General features: G+C 40.1%; 36 non-coding genes across 36 annotated transcripts; all 36 read right to left on the reverse strand.

The window, feature by feature from the left end:
• Positions 1-398: 398 nt before the first annotated feature.
• TRNAR-UCG (transfer RNA arginine (anticodon UCG)) lies at positions 399-471 on the reverse strand. Its single transcript has one exon. It is a non-coding gene; the product is annotated as a tRNA-Arg (tRNA).
• Positions 472-562: 91 nt separating this feature from the next.
• Positions 563-635, reverse strand: TRNAR-UCG (transfer RNA arginine (anticodon UCG)). Its single transcript has one exon. It is a non-coding gene; the product is annotated as a tRNA-Arg (tRNA).
• A 615-nt stretch (positions 636-1250) lies between these two features.
• Positions 1251-1323, reverse strand: TRNAR-UCG (transfer RNA arginine (anticodon UCG)). Its single transcript has one exon. It is a non-coding gene; the product is annotated as a tRNA-Arg (tRNA).
• A 255-nt stretch (positions 1324-1578) lies between these two features.
• TRNAR-UCG (transfer RNA arginine (anticodon UCG)) lies at positions 1579-1651 on the reverse strand. The gene has a single exon. It is a non-coding gene; the product is annotated as a tRNA-Arg (tRNA).
• A 413-nt stretch (positions 1652-2064) lies between these two features.
• Positions 2065-2137, reverse strand: TRNAR-UCG (transfer RNA arginine (anticodon UCG)). The gene has a single exon. It is a non-coding gene; the product is annotated as a tRNA-Arg (tRNA).
• Positions 2138-2392: 255 nt separating this feature from the next.
• TRNAR-UCG (transfer RNA arginine (anticodon UCG)) lies at positions 2393-2465 on the reverse strand. The gene has a single exon. It is a non-coding gene; the product is annotated as a tRNA-Arg (tRNA).
• Positions 2466-3042: 577 nt separating this feature from the next.
• Positions 3043-3115, reverse strand: TRNAR-UCG (transfer RNA arginine (anticodon UCG)). The gene has a single exon. It is a non-coding gene; the product is annotated as a tRNA-Arg (tRNA).
• Positions 3116-3364: 249 nt separating this feature from the next.
• Positions 3365-3438, reverse strand: TRNAR-ACG (transfer RNA arginine (anticodon ACG)). The gene has a single exon. It is a non-coding gene; the product is annotated as a tRNA-Arg (tRNA).
• A 91-nt stretch (positions 3439-3529) lies between these two features.
• On the reverse strand, positions 3530-3602 carry TRNAR-UCG (transfer RNA arginine (anticodon UCG)). The gene has a single exon. It is a non-coding gene; the product is annotated as a tRNA-Arg (tRNA).
• An 819-nt stretch (positions 3603-4421) lies between these two features.
• Positions 4422-4494, reverse strand: TRNAR-ACG (transfer RNA arginine (anticodon ACG)). The gene has a single exon. It is a non-coding gene; the product is annotated as a tRNA-Arg (tRNA).
• Positions 4495-4907: 413 nt separating this feature from the next.
• On the reverse strand, positions 4908-4981 carry TRNAR-ACG (transfer RNA arginine (anticodon ACG)). Its single transcript has one exon. It is a non-coding gene; the product is annotated as a tRNA-Arg (tRNA).
• Positions 4982-5072: 91 nt separating this feature from the next.
• Positions 5073-5145, reverse strand: TRNAR-UCG (transfer RNA arginine (anticodon UCG)). Its single transcript has one exon. It is a non-coding gene; the product is annotated as a tRNA-Arg (tRNA).
• Positions 5146-5400: 255 nt separating this feature from the next.
• TRNAR-UCG (transfer RNA arginine (anticodon UCG)) lies at positions 5401-5473 on the reverse strand. Its single transcript has one exon. It is a non-coding gene; the product is annotated as a tRNA-Arg (tRNA).
• A 413-nt stretch (positions 5474-5886) lies between these two features.
• Positions 5887-5959, reverse strand: TRNAR-UCG (transfer RNA arginine (anticodon UCG)). The gene has a single exon. It is a non-coding gene; the product is annotated as a tRNA-Arg (tRNA).
• A 255-nt stretch (positions 5960-6214) lies between these two features.
• Positions 6215-6287, reverse strand: TRNAR-UCG (transfer RNA arginine (anticodon UCG)). The gene has a single exon. It is a non-coding gene; the product is annotated as a tRNA-Arg (tRNA).
• Positions 6288-6700: 413 nt separating this feature from the next.
• On the reverse strand, positions 6701-6773 carry TRNAR-ACG (transfer RNA arginine (anticodon ACG)). The gene has a single exon. It is a non-coding gene; the product is annotated as a tRNA-Arg (tRNA).
• Positions 6774-7028: 255 nt separating this feature from the next.
• TRNAR-UCG (transfer RNA arginine (anticodon UCG)) lies at positions 7029-7101 on the reverse strand. The gene has a single exon. It is a non-coding gene; the product is annotated as a tRNA-Arg (tRNA).
• Positions 7102-7679: 578 nt separating this feature from the next.
• On the reverse strand, positions 7680-7752 carry TRNAR-UCG (transfer RNA arginine (anticodon UCG)). The gene has a single exon. It is a non-coding gene; the product is annotated as a tRNA-Arg (tRNA).
• An 819-nt stretch (positions 7753-8571) lies between these two features.
• On the reverse strand, positions 8572-8644 carry TRNAR-ACG (transfer RNA arginine (anticodon ACG)). Its single transcript has one exon. It is a non-coding gene; the product is annotated as a tRNA-Arg (tRNA).
• A 413-nt stretch (positions 8645-9057) lies between these two features.
• On the reverse strand, positions 9058-9131 carry TRNAR-ACG (transfer RNA arginine (anticodon ACG)). The gene has a single exon. It is a non-coding gene; the product is annotated as a tRNA-Arg (tRNA).
• Positions 9132-9222: 91 nt separating this feature from the next.
• Positions 9223-9295, reverse strand: TRNAR-UCG (transfer RNA arginine (anticodon UCG)). Its single transcript has one exon. It is a non-coding gene; the product is annotated as a tRNA-Arg (tRNA).
• Positions 9296-9871: 576 nt separating this feature from the next.
• Positions 9872-9944, reverse strand: TRNAR-UCG (transfer RNA arginine (anticodon UCG)). Its single transcript has one exon. It is a non-coding gene; the product is annotated as a tRNA-Arg (tRNA).
• Positions 9945-10358: 414 nt separating this feature from the next.
• On the reverse strand, positions 10359-10431 carry TRNAR-UCG (transfer RNA arginine (anticodon UCG)). The gene has a single exon. It is a non-coding gene; the product is annotated as a tRNA-Arg (tRNA).
• A 577-nt stretch (positions 10432-11008) lies between these two features.
• Positions 11009-11081, reverse strand: TRNAR-UCG (transfer RNA arginine (anticodon UCG)). Its single transcript has one exon. It is a non-coding gene; the product is annotated as a tRNA-Arg (tRNA).
• A 742-nt stretch (positions 11082-11823) lies between these two features.
• Positions 11824-11897, reverse strand: TRNAR-UCG (transfer RNA arginine (anticodon UCG)). The gene has a single exon. It is a non-coding gene; the product is annotated as a tRNA-Arg (tRNA).
• A 577-nt stretch (positions 11898-12474) lies between these two features.
• Positions 12475-12547, reverse strand: TRNAR-UCG (transfer RNA arginine (anticodon UCG)). Its single transcript has one exon. It is a non-coding gene; the product is annotated as a tRNA-Arg (tRNA).
• An 85-nt stretch (positions 12548-12632) lies between these two features.
• On the reverse strand, positions 12633-12705 carry TRNAR-ACG (transfer RNA arginine (anticodon ACG)). Its single transcript has one exon. It is a non-coding gene; the product is annotated as a tRNA-Arg (tRNA).
• A 91-nt stretch (positions 12706-12796) lies between these two features.
• Positions 12797-12870, reverse strand: TRNAR-UCG (transfer RNA arginine (anticodon UCG)). Its single transcript has one exon. It is a non-coding gene; the product is annotated as a tRNA-Arg (tRNA).
• Positions 12871-13447: 577 nt separating this feature from the next.
• TRNAR-UCG (transfer RNA arginine (anticodon UCG)) lies at positions 13448-13520 on the reverse strand. Its single transcript has one exon. It is a non-coding gene; the product is annotated as a tRNA-Arg (tRNA).
• Positions 13521-13605: 85 nt separating this feature from the next.
• On the reverse strand, positions 13606-13678 carry TRNAR-ACG (transfer RNA arginine (anticodon ACG)). The gene has a single exon. It is a non-coding gene; the product is annotated as a tRNA-Arg (tRNA).
• A 91-nt stretch (positions 13679-13769) lies between these two features.
• On the reverse strand, positions 13770-13842 carry TRNAR-ACG (transfer RNA arginine (anticodon ACG)). Its single transcript has one exon. It is a non-coding gene; the product is annotated as a tRNA-Arg (tRNA).
• Positions 13843-14576: 734 nt separating this feature from the next.
• TRNAR-ACG (transfer RNA arginine (anticodon ACG)) lies at positions 14577-14650 on the reverse strand. The gene has a single exon. It is a non-coding gene; the product is annotated as a tRNA-Arg (tRNA).
• A 255-nt stretch (positions 14651-14905) lies between these two features.
• TRNAR-UCG (transfer RNA arginine (anticodon UCG)) lies at positions 14906-14978 on the reverse strand. Its single transcript has one exon. It is a non-coding gene; the product is annotated as a tRNA-Arg (tRNA).
• An 85-nt stretch (positions 14979-15063) lies between these two features.
• TRNAR-ACG (transfer RNA arginine (anticodon ACG)) lies at positions 15064-15136 on the reverse strand. The gene has a single exon. It is a non-coding gene; the product is annotated as a tRNA-Arg (tRNA).
• Positions 15137-15227: 91 nt separating this feature from the next.
• Positions 15228-15300, reverse strand: TRNAR-UCG (transfer RNA arginine (anticodon UCG)). Its single transcript has one exon. It is a non-coding gene; the product is annotated as a tRNA-Arg (tRNA).
• Positions 15301-15385: 85 nt separating this feature from the next.
• Positions 15386-15458, reverse strand: TRNAR-ACG (transfer RNA arginine (anticodon ACG)). The gene has a single exon. It is a non-coding gene; the product is annotated as a tRNA-Arg (tRNA).
• Between the last annotated feature and the right edge of the window lie 34 nt (positions 15459-15492).

Below are 15492 nucleotides of genomic sequence, written 5' to 3' on the forward strand. Positions count from 1 at the left end.
AACTTTTCCAAACATTGTATTTATGCATTTTTATGACGCATAAAAGATCTTTAATTAAAATAAACACCGAGCTTGCCATGACTCGAACCTAGAATCTTTTGCTCTGTAGGCAGACGCGTTATCCATTGCGCCACAAGCCCGTTTGTGGTTTATCTAAATGCTATTGAAGCATTGCAATGTTATAAATTTCCCTTGCGTTATATTCTAATAATCATCATCTTTAAATTTTAATACCGAGCTTGCCAGGACTCGAACCTGGAATCTTTTGCTCCGTAGGCAGACGCGTTATCCATTGCGCGACAAGCCCGTTGGAGGTTAATCTAAATGCTATTGAAGCATTGCAATATTATAAATTTCCCTTGCGTTACATTCTGAAAATCATCTTTAAATGTTAATACCGAGCTTGCCAGGACTCGAACCTGGAATCTTCTGCTTCGAAGGCAGACGCGTTATCCATTACGCTACAAGCCCGTTGGAGGTTAATCTAAATGCTATTGAAGCATTGCAATATTATAAATTTCCCTTCGGTTATATTCAAATAATCATCTTTAAACGTTAATACCAAGCTTGCCAGGACTCGAACCTGGAATCTTCTGCTTCGAAGGCAGACGCGTTATCCATTACGCCACAAGCCCTTGCTTCCTTCTATCAAAAACTTTTCCAAACATTGTATTTATGCATTTTTATGACGCATAAAAGATCTTTAATTAAAATAAATACCGAGCTTGCCAGGACTCGAACCTAGAATCTTTTGCTCCGTAGGCAGACGCGCGTAGGCAGTGGGGTGGCGTAGCGGTTAGCGCTTTCGCCTCGCAGCAAGAGGATCCCGGGTTCGATCCCGAACTGTGGCACCGGGTGAAAATCTGGGAACAAATCCTTCTGCGTAGAGTTTGCAAGTTCTCTCCCCGCTTGTTAAAAGGAGTTTTCCTCCGCGGTCTTACCCGGTTTCTCCTTTCCATCAAAAACTTGCAGAGGTTAACGGTAATAGTTAGTATAGGGCGCTGTAGGTTAGCTGTGGCATAGGGGCTAGCCACCACCCCTCTATGCACTGTAAAGGGACCCACCTGTAAACAAGCCACAGGCTTAGTGTGGATATCCCTTCATAGACAAAAGCTTATATTATTATTATTATTATTATTATCCATTGCGCGACAAGCCCGTTGGAGGTTAATCTAAATGCTATTGAAGCATTGCAATATTATAAATTTCCCTTCCGTTACATTCTGAAAATCATCTTTAAATGTTAATACCGAGCTTGCCAGGACTCGAACCTGGAATCTTCTGCTTCGAAGGCAGACGCGTTATCCATTACGCTACAAGCCCGTTGGAGGTTAATCTAAATGCTATTGAAGCATTGCAATATTATAAATTTCCCTTCTGATATATTCAAATAATCATCTTTAAACGTTAATACCAAGCTTGCCAGGACTCGAACCTGGAATCTTCTGCTCCGTATTCAGACGCGTTATCCATTGCGCTACAAGCCCGTTGGAGGTTAATCTAAATGCTATTGAAGCATTGCAATATTATAAATTTCTCTTCCGTTATATTCAAATAATCATCTTTAAATGTTAATACCGAGCTTGCCAGGACTCGAACCTGGAATCTTCTGCATCGAAGGCAGACGCGTTATCCATTACGCTACAAGCTCTTGCTTCGTTCTATCAAAAACTTTTCCAAACATTGTATTTATGCATTTTTATGACGCATAAAAGATCTTTAATTAAAATAAACACCGAGCTTGCCATGACTCGAACCTAGAATCTTTTGCTCTGTAGGCAGACGCGTTATCCATTGCGCCACAAGCCCGTTGGTGGTTAATCTAAATGCTATTGAAGCATTGCAATGTTATAAATTTCCCTTGCGTTATATTCTAATAATCATCTTTAAATTTTAATACCGAGCTTGCCTGGACTCGAACCTGGAATCTTTTGCTCCGTAGGCAGACGCGTTATCCATTGCGCGACAAGCCCGCTGGAGGTTAATTTAAATGCTATTGAAGCATTGCAATATTATAAATTTCCCTTGCGTTACATTCTGAAAATCATCTTTAAATGTTAATACCGAGCTTGCCAGGACTCGAACCTGGAATCTTCTGCTTCGAAGGCAGACGCGTTATCCATTACGCTACAAGCCCGTTGGAGGTTAATCTAAATGCTATTGAAGCATTGCAATATTATAAATTTCCCTTCTGTTATATTCAAATAATCATCTTTAAACGTTAATACCAAGCTTGCCAGGACTCGAACCTGAAATCTTCTGCTTCGAAGGCAGACGCGTTATCCATTGCGCGACAAGCCCGTTGGAGGTTAATCTAAATGCTATTGAAGCATTGCAATATTTTAAATTTCCCTTCCGTTACATTCTGAAAATCATCTTTAAATGTTAATACCGAGCTTGCCAGGACTCGAACCTGGAATCTTCTGCTTCGAAGGCAGACGCGTTATCCATTACGCTACAAGCCCGTTGGAGGTTAATCTAAATGCTATTGAAGCACTGCAATATTATAAATTTCCCTTCTGTTATATTCAAATAATCATCTTTAAACGTTAATACCGAGCTTCCCGGGACTCGAACCTGGAATCTTTTGCTTCGAAGGCAGACGCGTTATCCATTACGCCACAAGCCCTTGGTTCCTTCTATCAAAAACTTTTCCAAACATTGTATTTATGCATTTTTATGACGCATAAAAGATCTTTAATTAAAATAAACACCGAGCTTGCCATGACTCAAACCTAGATTCTTTTGCTCCGTAGGCAGACGCGTTATCCATTGCGCCACAAGCCCGTTGGAGGTTTATTTAAATGCTATTGAAGCATTGCAATATTATAAATTTCCCTTCCGTTATATTCTAATAATCATCTTTAAATGTTAATACCGAGCTTGCCATGACTCGAACCTGGAATCTTTTGCTCCGTAGGCAGACGCGTTATCCATTGCGCCACAAGCCCGTTGGAGGTCAATCTAAATGCTTTTGAAGCATTGCAATATTACAAATTTCCCTTCCGTTATATTCTAATAATCATCTTTAAATGTTGATACCGAGCTTGCCAGGACTCGAACCTGGAATCTTCTGCTTCGAAGGCAGACGCGTTATCCATTACGCCACAAGCCCTTGCTTCGTTCTATCAAAAACTTTTCCAAACATTGTAGTTATGGATTTTTATGACGCATAAAAGATCTTTAATTAAAATAAACACCGAGCTTGCCATGACTCGAACCTAGAATCTTTTGCTCCGTAGGCATACGCGTTATCCATTGTGCCACAAGCCCGTTGGAGGTCAATCTAAATGCTGTTGAAGTATTGCAATATTATAAATTTCCCTTCCGTTATATTCTAATAATCATCTTTAAATGTTAATACCGAGCTTCGCCAGGACTCGAACCTGGAACCTTCTGCTCCGTAGGCAGACGCGTTATCCATTGCGCCACAAGCCCCTTCGAGGTTAATCTAAATGCTATTGAAGCAATGCAATATTATAAATTTCCCTTCCGTTATATTCTAATAATCATCTTTAAATGTTAATACCGAGCTTGCCAGGACTCGAACCTGGAATCTTCTGCTTCGAAGGCAGACGCGTTATCCATTACGCCACAAGCCCTTGCTTCGTTCTATCAAAAACTTTTACAAACATTGTATTTATGCATTTTCATGACGCATAAAAGATCTTTAATTAAAATAAACACCGAGCTTGCCAGGACTCGAACCTAGAATCTTTTGCTCCGTCGGCAGACGCGTTATCCATTGCTCCACAAGCCCGTTGGAGGTTTATTTAAATGCTATTGAAGCATTGCAATCTTATAAATTTTCCTTCCGATAAGGCCTGTCCAGACTGACACATCTTGCGAGTTCGCATCTTCGCTTTGATGTTTGCAAGATCGCGCTACTGTCCACATTTTGTTTTCGCTACTTTGCGTCCTCACCTCGCGAAGATACAAATTTCTTGCGACTAGGCCAAGAATTTTGCGCCTTCGCGAGAAAAGCACCAATCACAGGCGAGAGGAAGGCTGGGGCGATTAGTTTCGTTTTTCTCTTTGGACAACGTCGATGGAGAGGGCAGATGGCGCAATGATTGCTCAAACTTTATTGGCTCTCAGAATGGGAAAAGCAACATTTTTGCGTGTATCAGAACACAAGTGCAAATGTTTTTCGTGATCTGTTGCGAAGTTGCGAATAGAGGAAGGCGCGAACACGCGAGCCCGAGTTCAATGTGGACAAATCTTTATATTCTAAAAATCATCTTTAAATGTTAATACCGAGCTTGCCGGGACTCAAACCTGGAATCTTTTGCTTCGAAGGCAGACGCGTTATCCATTGCGCCACAAGCCCGTTGAAGGTTTATCAAAATGCTATTGAAGCATTTTAATATTTTAAATTTCCCTTCCGTTATATTCTAATAGTCATCTTTAAATGTTAATACCGAGCTTGCCAGGACTCGAACCTGGAATCTTCTGCTCCGTAGGCAGACGCGTTATCCATTGCGCCACAAGCCCGTTGGAGGTTTATTTAAACGCTATTGAAGCATTGCAATATTATAAATTTTCCTTCCGTTATATTCTAAAAATCATCTTTAAATGTTAATACCGAGCTTGCCGGGACTCGAACCTGGAATCTTATGCTTCGAAGGCAGACGCTTTATCCATTACGCCACAAGCCCTTGCTTCGTTCTATCAAAAACTTTTCCAAACATTGTATTTACGCATTTTTATGACGCATAAAAGATCTTTAATTAAAATAAACACCGAGCTTGCCATGACTCGAACCTAGAATCTTTTGCTCCGTAGGCAGACGCGTTATCCATTGCGCCACAAGCCCGTTGGAGGCTTATCTAAATGCTATTGAAGCATTTTAATATTTTAAATTTCCCTTCCGTTATATTCTAATAATCATCTTTAAATGTTAATACCGAGCTTTGCCAGGACTCGAACCTGGAACCTTCTGCTCCGTAGGCAGACGCGTTATCCATTGCGCCACAAGCCCGTTGGATGTTAATCCAAATGCTATTGAAGCATTGCAATATTATAAATTTCCCTTCCGTTACATTCCAATAATCATCTTTAAATGTTAATACCGAGCTTGCCAGGACTCGAACCTGGAATCTTCTGCTTCGAAGGCAGACGCGTTATCCATTACGCTACAAGCCCGTTGGAGGTTAATCTAAATGCTATTGAAGCACTGCAATATTATAAATTTCCCTTCTGATATATTCAAATAATCATCTTTAAACGTTAATACCAAGCTTGCCAGGACTCGAACCTGGAATCTTCTGCTCCGTATTCAGACGCGTTATCCATTGCGCTACAAGCCCGTTGGAGGTTAATCTAAATGCTATTGAAGCATTGCAATATTATAAATTTCTCTTCCGTTATATTCAAATAATCATCTTTAAATGTTAATACCGAGCTTGCCAGGACTCGAACCTGGAATCTTCTGCATCGAAGGCAGACGCGTTATCCATTACGCTACAAGCTCTTGCTTCGTTCTATCAAAAACTTTTCCAAACATTGTATTTATGCATTTTTATGACGCATAAAAGATCTTTAATTAAAATAAACACCGAGCTTGCCATGACTCGAACCTAGAATCTTTTGCTCTGTAGGCAGACGCGTTATCCATTGCGCCACAAGCCCGTTGGTGGTTAATCTAAATGCTATTGAAGCATTGCAATGTTATAAATTTCCCTTGCGTTATATTCTAATAATCATCTTTAAATTTTAATACCGAGCTTGCCAGGACTCGAACCTGGAATCTTTTGCTCCGTAGGCAGACGCGTTATCCATTGCGCGACAAGCCCGCTGGAGGTTAATTTAAATGCTATTGAAGCATTGCAATATTATAAATTTCCCTTGCGTTACATTCTGAAAATCATCTTTAAATGTTAATACCGAGCTTGCCAGGACTCGAACCTGGAATCTTCTGCTTCGAAGGCAGACGCGTTATCCATTACGCTACAAGCCCGTTGGAGGTTAATCTAAATGCTATTGAAGCATTGCAATATTATAAATTTCCCTTCTGTTATATTCAAATAATCATCTTTAAACGTTAATACCAAGCTTGCCAGGACTCGAACCTGAAATCTTCTGCTTCGAAGGCAGACGCGTTATCCATTGCGCGACAAGCCCGTTGGAGGTTAATCTAAATGCTATTGAAGCATTGCAATATTTTAAATTTCCCTTCCGTTACATTCTGAAAATCATCTTTAAATGTTAATACCGAGCTTGCCAGGACTCGAACCTGGAATCTTCTGCTTCGAAGGCAGACGCATTATCCATTACGCTACAAGCCCGTTGGAGGTTAATCTAAATGCTATTGAAGCACTGCAATATTATAAATTTCCCTTCTGTTATATTCAAATAATCATCTTTAAACGTTAATACCGAGCTTCCCGGGACTCGAACCTGGAATCTTTTGCTTCGAAGGCAGACGCGTTATCCATTACGCCACAAGCCCTTGCTTCCTTCTATCAAAAACTTTTCCAAACATTGTATTTATGCATTTTTATGACGCATAAAAGATCTTTAATTAAAATAAACACCGAGCTTGCCATGACTCAAACCTAGATTCTTTTGCTCCGTAGGCAGACGCGTTATCCATTGCGCCACAAGCCCGTTGGAGGTTTATTTAAATGCTATTGAAGCATTGCAATATTATAAATTTCCCTTCCGTTATATTCTAATAATCATCTTTAAATGTTAATACCGAGCTTGCCAGGACTCGAACCTGGAATCTTCTGCTCCGTAGGCAGACGCGCTATCCATTGCGCCACAAGCCCGCTGGAGGTCAATCTAAATGCTATTGAAGCATTGCAATATTATAAATTTCCCTTCCGTTATATTCTAATAATCATCTTTAAATGTTAATACCGAGCTTGCCATGACTCGAACCTGGAATCTTTTGCTCCGTAGGCAGACGCGTTATCCATTGCGCCACAAGCCCGTTGGAGGTCAATCTAAATGCTTTTGAAGCATTGCAATATTATAAATTTCCCTTCCGTTATATTCTAATAATCATCTTTAAATGTTGATACCGAGCTTGCCAGGACTCGAACCTGGAATCTTCTGCTTCGAAGGCAGACGCGTTATCCATTACGCCACAAGCCCTTGCTTCGTTCTATCAAAAACTTTTCCAAACATTGTAGTTATGGATTTTTATGACGCATAAAAGATCTTTAATTAAAATAAACACCGAGCTTGCCATGACTCGAACCTAGAATCTTTTGCTCCGTAGGCATACGCGTTATCCATTGTGCCACAAGCCCGTTGGAGGTCAATCTAAATGCTGTTGAAGTATTGCAATATTATAAATTTCCCTTCCGTTATATTCTAATAATCATCTTTAAATGTTAATACCGAGCTTTGCCAGGACTCGAACCTGGAACCTTCTGCTCCGTAGGCAGACGCGTTATACATTGCGCTACAAGCCCGTTGGAGGTTAATCCAAATGCTATTCAAGCATTGCAATATTATAAATTTCCCTTCCGTTACATTCCAATAATCATCTTTAAATGTTAATACCGAGCTTGGCAGAACTCGAACCTTAAATCTTCTGCTCCGTAGGCAGACGCGTTATCCATTGCGCCACAAGCCCCTTCGAGGTTAATCTAAATGCTATTGAAGCAATGCAATATTATAAATTTCCCTTCCGTTATATTCTAATAATCATCTTTAAATGTTAATACCGAGCTTGCCAGGACTCGAACCTGGAATCTTCTGCTTCGAAGGCAGACGCGTTATCCATTACGCCACAAGCCCTTGCTTCGTTCTATCAAAAACTTTTCCAAACATTGTATTTATGCATTTTCATGACGCATAAAAGATCTTTAATTAAAATAAACACCGAGCTTGCCAGGACTCGAACCTAGAATCTTTTGCTCCGTCGGCAGACGCGTTATCCATTGCTCCACAAGCCCGTTGGAGGTTTATTTAAATGCTATTGAAGCATTGCAATCTTATAAATTTTCCTTCCGATAAGGCCTGTCCAGACTGACACATCTTGCGAGTTCGCATCTTCGCTTTGATGTTTGCAAGATCGCGCTACTGTCCACATTTTGTTTTCGCTACTTTGCGTCCTCACCTCGCGAAGATACAAATTTCTTGCGACTAGGCCAAGAATTTTGCGCCTTCGCGAGAAAAGCACCAATCACAGGCGAGAGGAAGGCTGGGGCGATTAGTTTCGTTTTTCTCTTTGGACAACGTCGATGGAGAGGGCAGATGGCGCAATGATTGCTCAAACTTTATTGGCTCTCAGAATGGGAAAAGCAACATTTTTGCGTGTATCAGAACACAAGTGCAAATGTTTTTCGTGATCTGTTGCGAAGTTGCGAATAGAGGAAGGCGCGAACACGCGAGCCCGAGTTCAATGTGGACAAATCTTTATATTCTAAAAATCATCTTTAAATGTTAATACCGAGCTTGCCGGGACTCAAACCTGGAATCTTTTGCTTCGAAGGCAGACGCGTTATCCATTGCGCCACAAGGCCGTTGAAGGTTTATCAAAATGCTATTGAAGCATTTTAATATTTTAAATTTCCCTTCCGTTATATTCTAATAGTCATCTTTAAATGTTAATACCGAGCTTGCCAGGACTCGAACCTGGAATCTTCTGCTCCGTAGGCAGACGCGTTATCCATTGCGCCACAAGCCCGTTGGAGGTTTATTTAAACGCTATTGAAGCATTGCAATATTATAAATTTTCCTTCCGTTATATTCTAAAAATCATCTTTAAATGTTAATACCGAGCTTGCCGGGACTCGAACCTGGAATCTTATGCTTCGAAGGCAGACGCTTTATCCATTACGCCACAAGTCCTTGCTTCGTTCTATCAAAAACTTTTCCAAACATTGTATTTACGCATTTTTATGACGCATAAAAGATCTTTAATTAAAATAAACACCGAGCTTGCCATGACTCGAACCTAGAATCTTTTGCTCCGTAGGCAGACGCGTTATCCATTGCGCCACAAGCCCGTTGGAGGCTTATCTAAATGCTATTGAAGCATTTTAATATTTTAAATTTCCCTTCCGTTATATTCTAATAATCATCTTTAAATGTTAATACCGAGCTTTGCCAGGACTCGAACCTGGAACCTTCTGCTCCGTAGGCAGACGCGTTATCCATTGCGCCACAAGCCCGTTGGATGTTAATCCAAATGCTATTGAAGCATTGCAATATTATAAATTTCCCTTCCGTTACATTCCAATAATCATCTTTAAATGTTAATACCGAGCTTGCCAGGACTCGAACCTGGAATCTTCTGCTTCGAAGGCAGACGCGTTATCCATTACGCCACAAGCCCCTGCTTCGTTCTATCAAAAACTTTTCCAAACATTGTAGTTATGCATTTATATGACGCATAAAAGATCTTTAATTAAAATAAACACCGAGCTTGCCAGGACTCCAACCTAGAATCTTTTGCTCCATAGGCAGACGCGTTATCCATTGCGCCACAAGCCCGTTGGAGGTTTATTTAAATGCTATTGAAGCATTGCAATATTATAAATTTTTTTCCGTTATATTCTAATAGTCATCTTTAAATGTTAATACCGAGCTTGCCAGGACTCTGAACTGGAATCTTCTGCTCCGTAGGCAGACGCGTTATCCATTACGCTACAAGCCCGTTGTAGGTTAATCTAAATGCTATTGAAGCCCTGCAATATTATAAATTTCCCTTCCGTTATATTCTAATAATCATCTTTAAATGTTAATACCGAGCTTGCCATGACTCGAACCTGGAATCTTTTGCTCCGTAGGCAGACGCGTTATCCATTGCGCCACAAGCCCGTTGGAGGTCAATCTAAATGCTATTGAAGCATTGCAATATTATAAATTTCCCTTCCGTTATATTCTAATAATCATCTTTAAATGTTGATACCGAGCTTGCCAGGACTCGCACCTGGAATCTTCTGCTTCGAAGGCAGACGCGTTATCCATTACGCCACAAGCCCTTGCTTCGTTCTATCAAAAACTTTTCCAAACATTGTAGTTATGGATTTTTATGACGCATAAAAGATCTTTAATTAAAATAAACACCGAGCTTGCCATGACTCGAACCTAGAATCTTTTGCTCCGTAGGCATACGCGTTATCCATTGTGCCACAAGCCCGTTGGAGGTCAATCTAAATGCTGTTGAAGCATTGCAATATTATAAATTTCCCTTCCGTTATATTCTAATAATCATCTTTAAATGTTAATACCGAGCTTTGCCAGGACTCGAACCTGGAACCTTCTGCTCCGTAGGCAGACGCGTTATACATTGCGCTACAAGCCCGTTGGAGGTTAATCCAAATGCTATTGAAGCATTGCAATATTATAAATTTCCCTTCCGTTACATTCCAATAATCATCTTTAAATGTTAATACCGAGCTTGCCAGGACTCGAACCTGGAATCTTCTGCTTCGAAGGCAGACGCGTTATCCATTACGCCACAAGCCCCTGCTTCGTTCTATCAAAAACTTTTCCAAACATTGTAGTTATGCATTTATATGACGCATAAAAGATCTTTAATTAAAATAAACACCGAGCTTGCCAGGACTCCAACCTAGAATCTTTTGCTCCATAGGCAGACGCGTTATCCATTGCGCCACAAGCCCGTTGGAGGTTTATTTAAATGCTATTGAAGCATTGCAATATTATAAATTTTCCTTCCGTTATATTCTAATAGTCATCTTTAAATGTTAATACCGAGCTTGCCAGGACTCTGAACTGGAATCTTCTGCTCCGTAGGCAGACGCGTTATCCATTACGCTACAAGCCCGTTGTAGGTTAATCTAAATGCTTTTGAAGCACTGCAATATTATAAATTTCCCTTCCGTTATATTCTAATAATCATCTTTAAATGTTAATACCGAGCTTGCCATGACTCGAACCTGGAATCTTTTGCTCCGTAGGCAGACGCGTTATCCATTGCGCCACAAGCCCGTTGGAGGTCAATCTAAATGCTATTGAAGCATTGCAATATTATAAATTTCCCTTCCGTTATATTCTAATAATCATCTTTAAATGTTGATACCGAGCTTGCCAGGACTCGCACCTGGAATCTTCTGCTTCGAAGGCAGACGCGTTATCCATTACGCCACAAGCCCTTGCTTCGTTCTATCAAAAACTTTTCCAAACATTGTAGTTATGGATTTTTATGACGCATAAAAGATCTTTAATTAAAATAAACACCGAGCTTGCCATGACTCGAACCTAGAATCTTTTGCTCCGTAGGCATACGCGTTATCCATTGTGCCACAAGCCCGTTGGAGGTCAATCTAAATGCTGTTGAAGCATTGCAATATTATAAATTTCCCTTCCGTTATATTCTAATAATCATCTTTAAATGTTAATACCGAGCTTTGCCAGGACTCGAACCTGGAACCTTCTGCTCCGTAGGCAGACGCGTTATACATTGCGCTACAAGCCCGTTGGAGGTTAATCCAAATGCTATTGAAGCATTGCAATATTATAAATTTCCCTTCCGTTACATTCCAATAATCATCTTTAAATGTTAATACCGAGCTTGGCAGGACTCGAACCTTAAATCTTCTACTCCGTAGGCAGACGCGTTATCCATTGCGCCACAAGCCCGTTGGAGGTTTATCTAAATGCTATTGAAGCATTTTAATATTTTAAATTTCCCTTCCGTTATATTCTAATAATCATCTTTAAATGTTAATACCGAGCTTGTCATGACTCGAACCTAGAATCTTTTGCTCCGTAGGCAGACGCGTTATCCATTGCGCCACAAGCCCGTTGGAGGTTTATCTAAATGCTATTGAAGCATTTTAATATTTTAAATTTCCCTTCCGTTATATTCTAATAATCATCTTTAAATGTTAATACCGAGCTTTGCCAGGACTCGAACCTGGAATCTTCTGCTTCGAAGGCAGACGCGTTATCCATTACGCCACAAGCCCCTGCTTCGTTCTATCAAAAACTTTTCCAAACATTGTAGTTATGCATTTATATGACGCATAAAAGATCTTTAATTAAAATAAACACCGAGCTTGCCAGGACTCCAACCTAGAATCTTTTGCTCCATAGGCAGACGCGTTATCCATTGCGCCACAAGCCCGTTGGAGGTTTATTTAAATGCTATTGAAGCATTGCAATATTATAAATTTTCCTTCCGTTATATTCTAATAGTCATCTTTAAATGTTAATACCGAGCTTGCCAGGACTCTAAACTGGAATCTTCTGCTCCGTAGGCAGACGCGTTATCCATTGCGCCACAAGCCCGTTGGAGGTTAATCCAAATGCTATTGAAGCATTGCAATATTATAAATTTCCCTTCCGTTACATTCCAATAATCATCTTTAAAATTTAATACCGAGCTTCCCAGAACTCGAACCTTAAATCTTCTGCTCCGTAGGCAGACGCGTTATCCATTGCGCCACAAGCCCGTTGGAGGTTAATCTAAATGCTATTGAAGCATTGCAATATTATAAATTTCCCTTCCGTTATATTCTAATAATCATCTTTAAATGTTAATACCGAGCTTGCAAGGAATCGAACCTGGAATCTTCTGCTTCGAAGGCAGACGCGTTATCCATTACGCCACAAGCCCTTGCTTCGTTCTATCAAAAACCTTTCCAAACATTGTATTTATGCATTTTTATGACGCATAAAAGATCTTTAATTAAAATAAACACCGAGCTTGCCAGGACTCGAACCTAGAATCTTTTGCTCCGTAGGCAGACGCGTTATCCATTGCGCCACAAGCCCGTTGGAGGTTTATCTAAATGCTATTGAAGCATTTTAATATTTTAAATTTCCCTTCCGTTATATTCTAATAATCATCTTTAAATGTTAATACCGAGCTTTGCCAGGACTCGAACCTGGAATCTTCTGCTTCGAAGGCAGACGCGTTATCCATTACGCCACAAGCCCCTGCTTCGTTCTATCAAAAACTTTTCCAAACATTGTAGTTATGCATTTATATGAAACATAAAAGATCTTTAATTAAAATAAACACCGAGCTTGCCAGGACTCCAACCTAGAATCTTTTGCTCCATAGGCAGACGCGTTATCCATTGCGCCACAAGCCCGTTGGAGGTTTATTTAAATGCTATTGAAGCATTGCAATATTATAAATTTTCCTTCCGTTATATTCTAATAGTCATCTTTAAATGTTAATACCGAGCTTGCCAGGACTCTAAACTGGAATCTTCTGCTCCGTAGGCAGACGCGTTATCCATTGCGCCACAAGCCCGTTGGAGGTTAATCCAAATGCTATTGAAGCATTGCAATATTATAAATTTCCCTTCCGTTACATTCCAATAATCATCTTTAAAATTTAATACCGAGCTTCCCAGAACTCGAACCTTAAATCTTCTGCTCCGTAGGCAGACGCGTTATCCATTGCGCCACAAGCCCGTTGGAGGTTAATCTAAATGCTATTGAAGCATTGCAATATTATAAATTTCCCTTCCGTTATATTCTAATGATCATCTTTAAATGTTAATACCGAGCTTGCAAGGAATCGAACCTGGAATCTTCTGCTTCGAAGGCAGACGCGTTATCCATTACGCCACAAGCCCTTGCTTCGTTCTATCAAAAACCTTTCCAAACATTGTATTTATGCATTTTTATGACGCATAAAAGATCTTTAATTAAAATAAACACCGAGCTTGCCAGGACTCGAACCTAGAATCTTTTGCTCCGTAGGCAGACGCGTTATCCATTGCGCCACAAGCCCGTTGGAGGTTTATCTAAATGCTATTGAAGCATTTTAATATTTTAAATTTCCCTTCCGTTATATTCTAATAGTCATCTTTAAATGTTAATACCGAGCTTGCCAGGACTCGAACCTGGAATCTTCTGCTCCGTAGGCAGACGCGTTATCCATTGCGCCACAAGCCCGTTGGAGGTTTATTAAAATGCTATTGAAGCATTGCAATATTATAAATTTTCCTTCCGTTATATTCTAGAAATCATCTTTAATGTTAATAAAGGGGCTAGCCGGGACTCGAACCAGGAATCTTATGCTTTGAAGGCAGACGCTTTATCCATTACGCCACAAGCCCTTGCTTCGTTCTATCAAAAACTTTTCCAAACATTGTATTTATGCATTTTTATGACGCATAAAAGATCTTTAATTAAAACAAACACCGAGCTTCCCAGAACTCGAACCTTAAATCTTCTGCTCCGTAGGCAGACGCGTTATCCATTGCGCCACAAGCCCGTTGGAGGTTAATCTAAATGCTATTGAAGCATTGCAATATTATAAATTTTCCTTCCGTTATATTCTAAAAATCATCTTTTATTTTAATACCGAGCTAGCCGGGACTCGAACCAGGAATCTTATGCTTTGAAGGCAGACGCTTTATCCATTACGCCAAGAGCCCTTGCTTCGTTCTATCAAAAACCTTTCCAAACATTGTATTTATGCATTTTTATGACGCATAAAAGATCTTTAATTAAAATAAACACCGAGCTTGCCATGACTCGAACCTAGAATCTTTTGCTCCGTAAGCAGACGCGTTATCCATTGCGCCACAAACCCGTTGGAGGTTAATCCAAATGCTATTGAAGCATTGCAATATTATAAATTTCCCTTCCGTTGCATTCCAATAATCATCTTTAAATGTTAATACCGAGCTTTGCCAGGACTCGAACCTGGAACCTTCTACTCCGTAGGCAGACGCGTTATCCATTGCGCCACAAGCCCGTTGGAGGTTAATCCAAATGCTATTGAAGCATTGCAATATTATAAATTTCCCTTCCGTTACATTCCAATAATCATCTTTAAATGTTAATACCGAGCTTGCCAGGACTCGAACCTTAAATCTTCTGCTCCGTAGGCAGACGCGTTATCCATTGCGCCACAAGCCCGTTTGAGGTTAATCTAAATGCTATTGAAGCATTGCAATATTATAAATTTCCCTTCCGTTATATTCTAAAAATCATCTTTAAATGTTAATACCGAGCTTGCCAGGACTCGAACCTGGAATCTTCTGCTTCGAAGGCAGACGCGTTATCCATTACGCCACAAGCCCCTGCTTCGTTCTATCAAAAACTTTTCCAAACATTGTATTTATGCATTTTTATGACGCATAAAAGATCTTTAATTAAAATAAACACCGAGCTTGCCAGGACTCGAACCTAGAATCTTTTGCTCCGTAGGCAGACGCGTTATCCATTGCGCCACAAGCCCGTTGGAGGTTTACTTAAATGCTATTGAAGCATTGCAATATTATAAATTTTCCTTCCGTTATATTCTAAAAATCATCTTTAAATGTTAATACCGAGCTTGCCGGGACTCGAACCTGGAATCTTTTGCTTCGAAGGCAGACGCGTTATCCATTACGCCACAAGCCCCTGCTTCGTTCTATCAAAAACTTTTCCAAACATTGTATTTATGCATTTTTATGACGCATAAAAGATCTTTAATTAAAATAAACACCGAGCTTGCCAGGACTCGAACCTAGAATCTTTTGCTCCGTAGGCAGACGCGTTATCCATTGCGCCACAAGCCCGTTGGAGGTTTATCTAAATGCTATTGAAGCATTT

This window comes from Phalangium opilio, unplaced genomic scaffold (genome assembly GCF_054372755.1).
Source record: "Phalangium opilio isolate 3A_F unplaced genomic scaffold, DU_Popi_V2 ptg000098l_1, whole genome shotgun sequence".
In the NCBI taxonomy this organism is placed as follows: Eukaryota; Metazoa; Arthropoda; class Arachnida; order Opiliones; family Phalangiidae; genus Phalangium; species Phalangium opilio.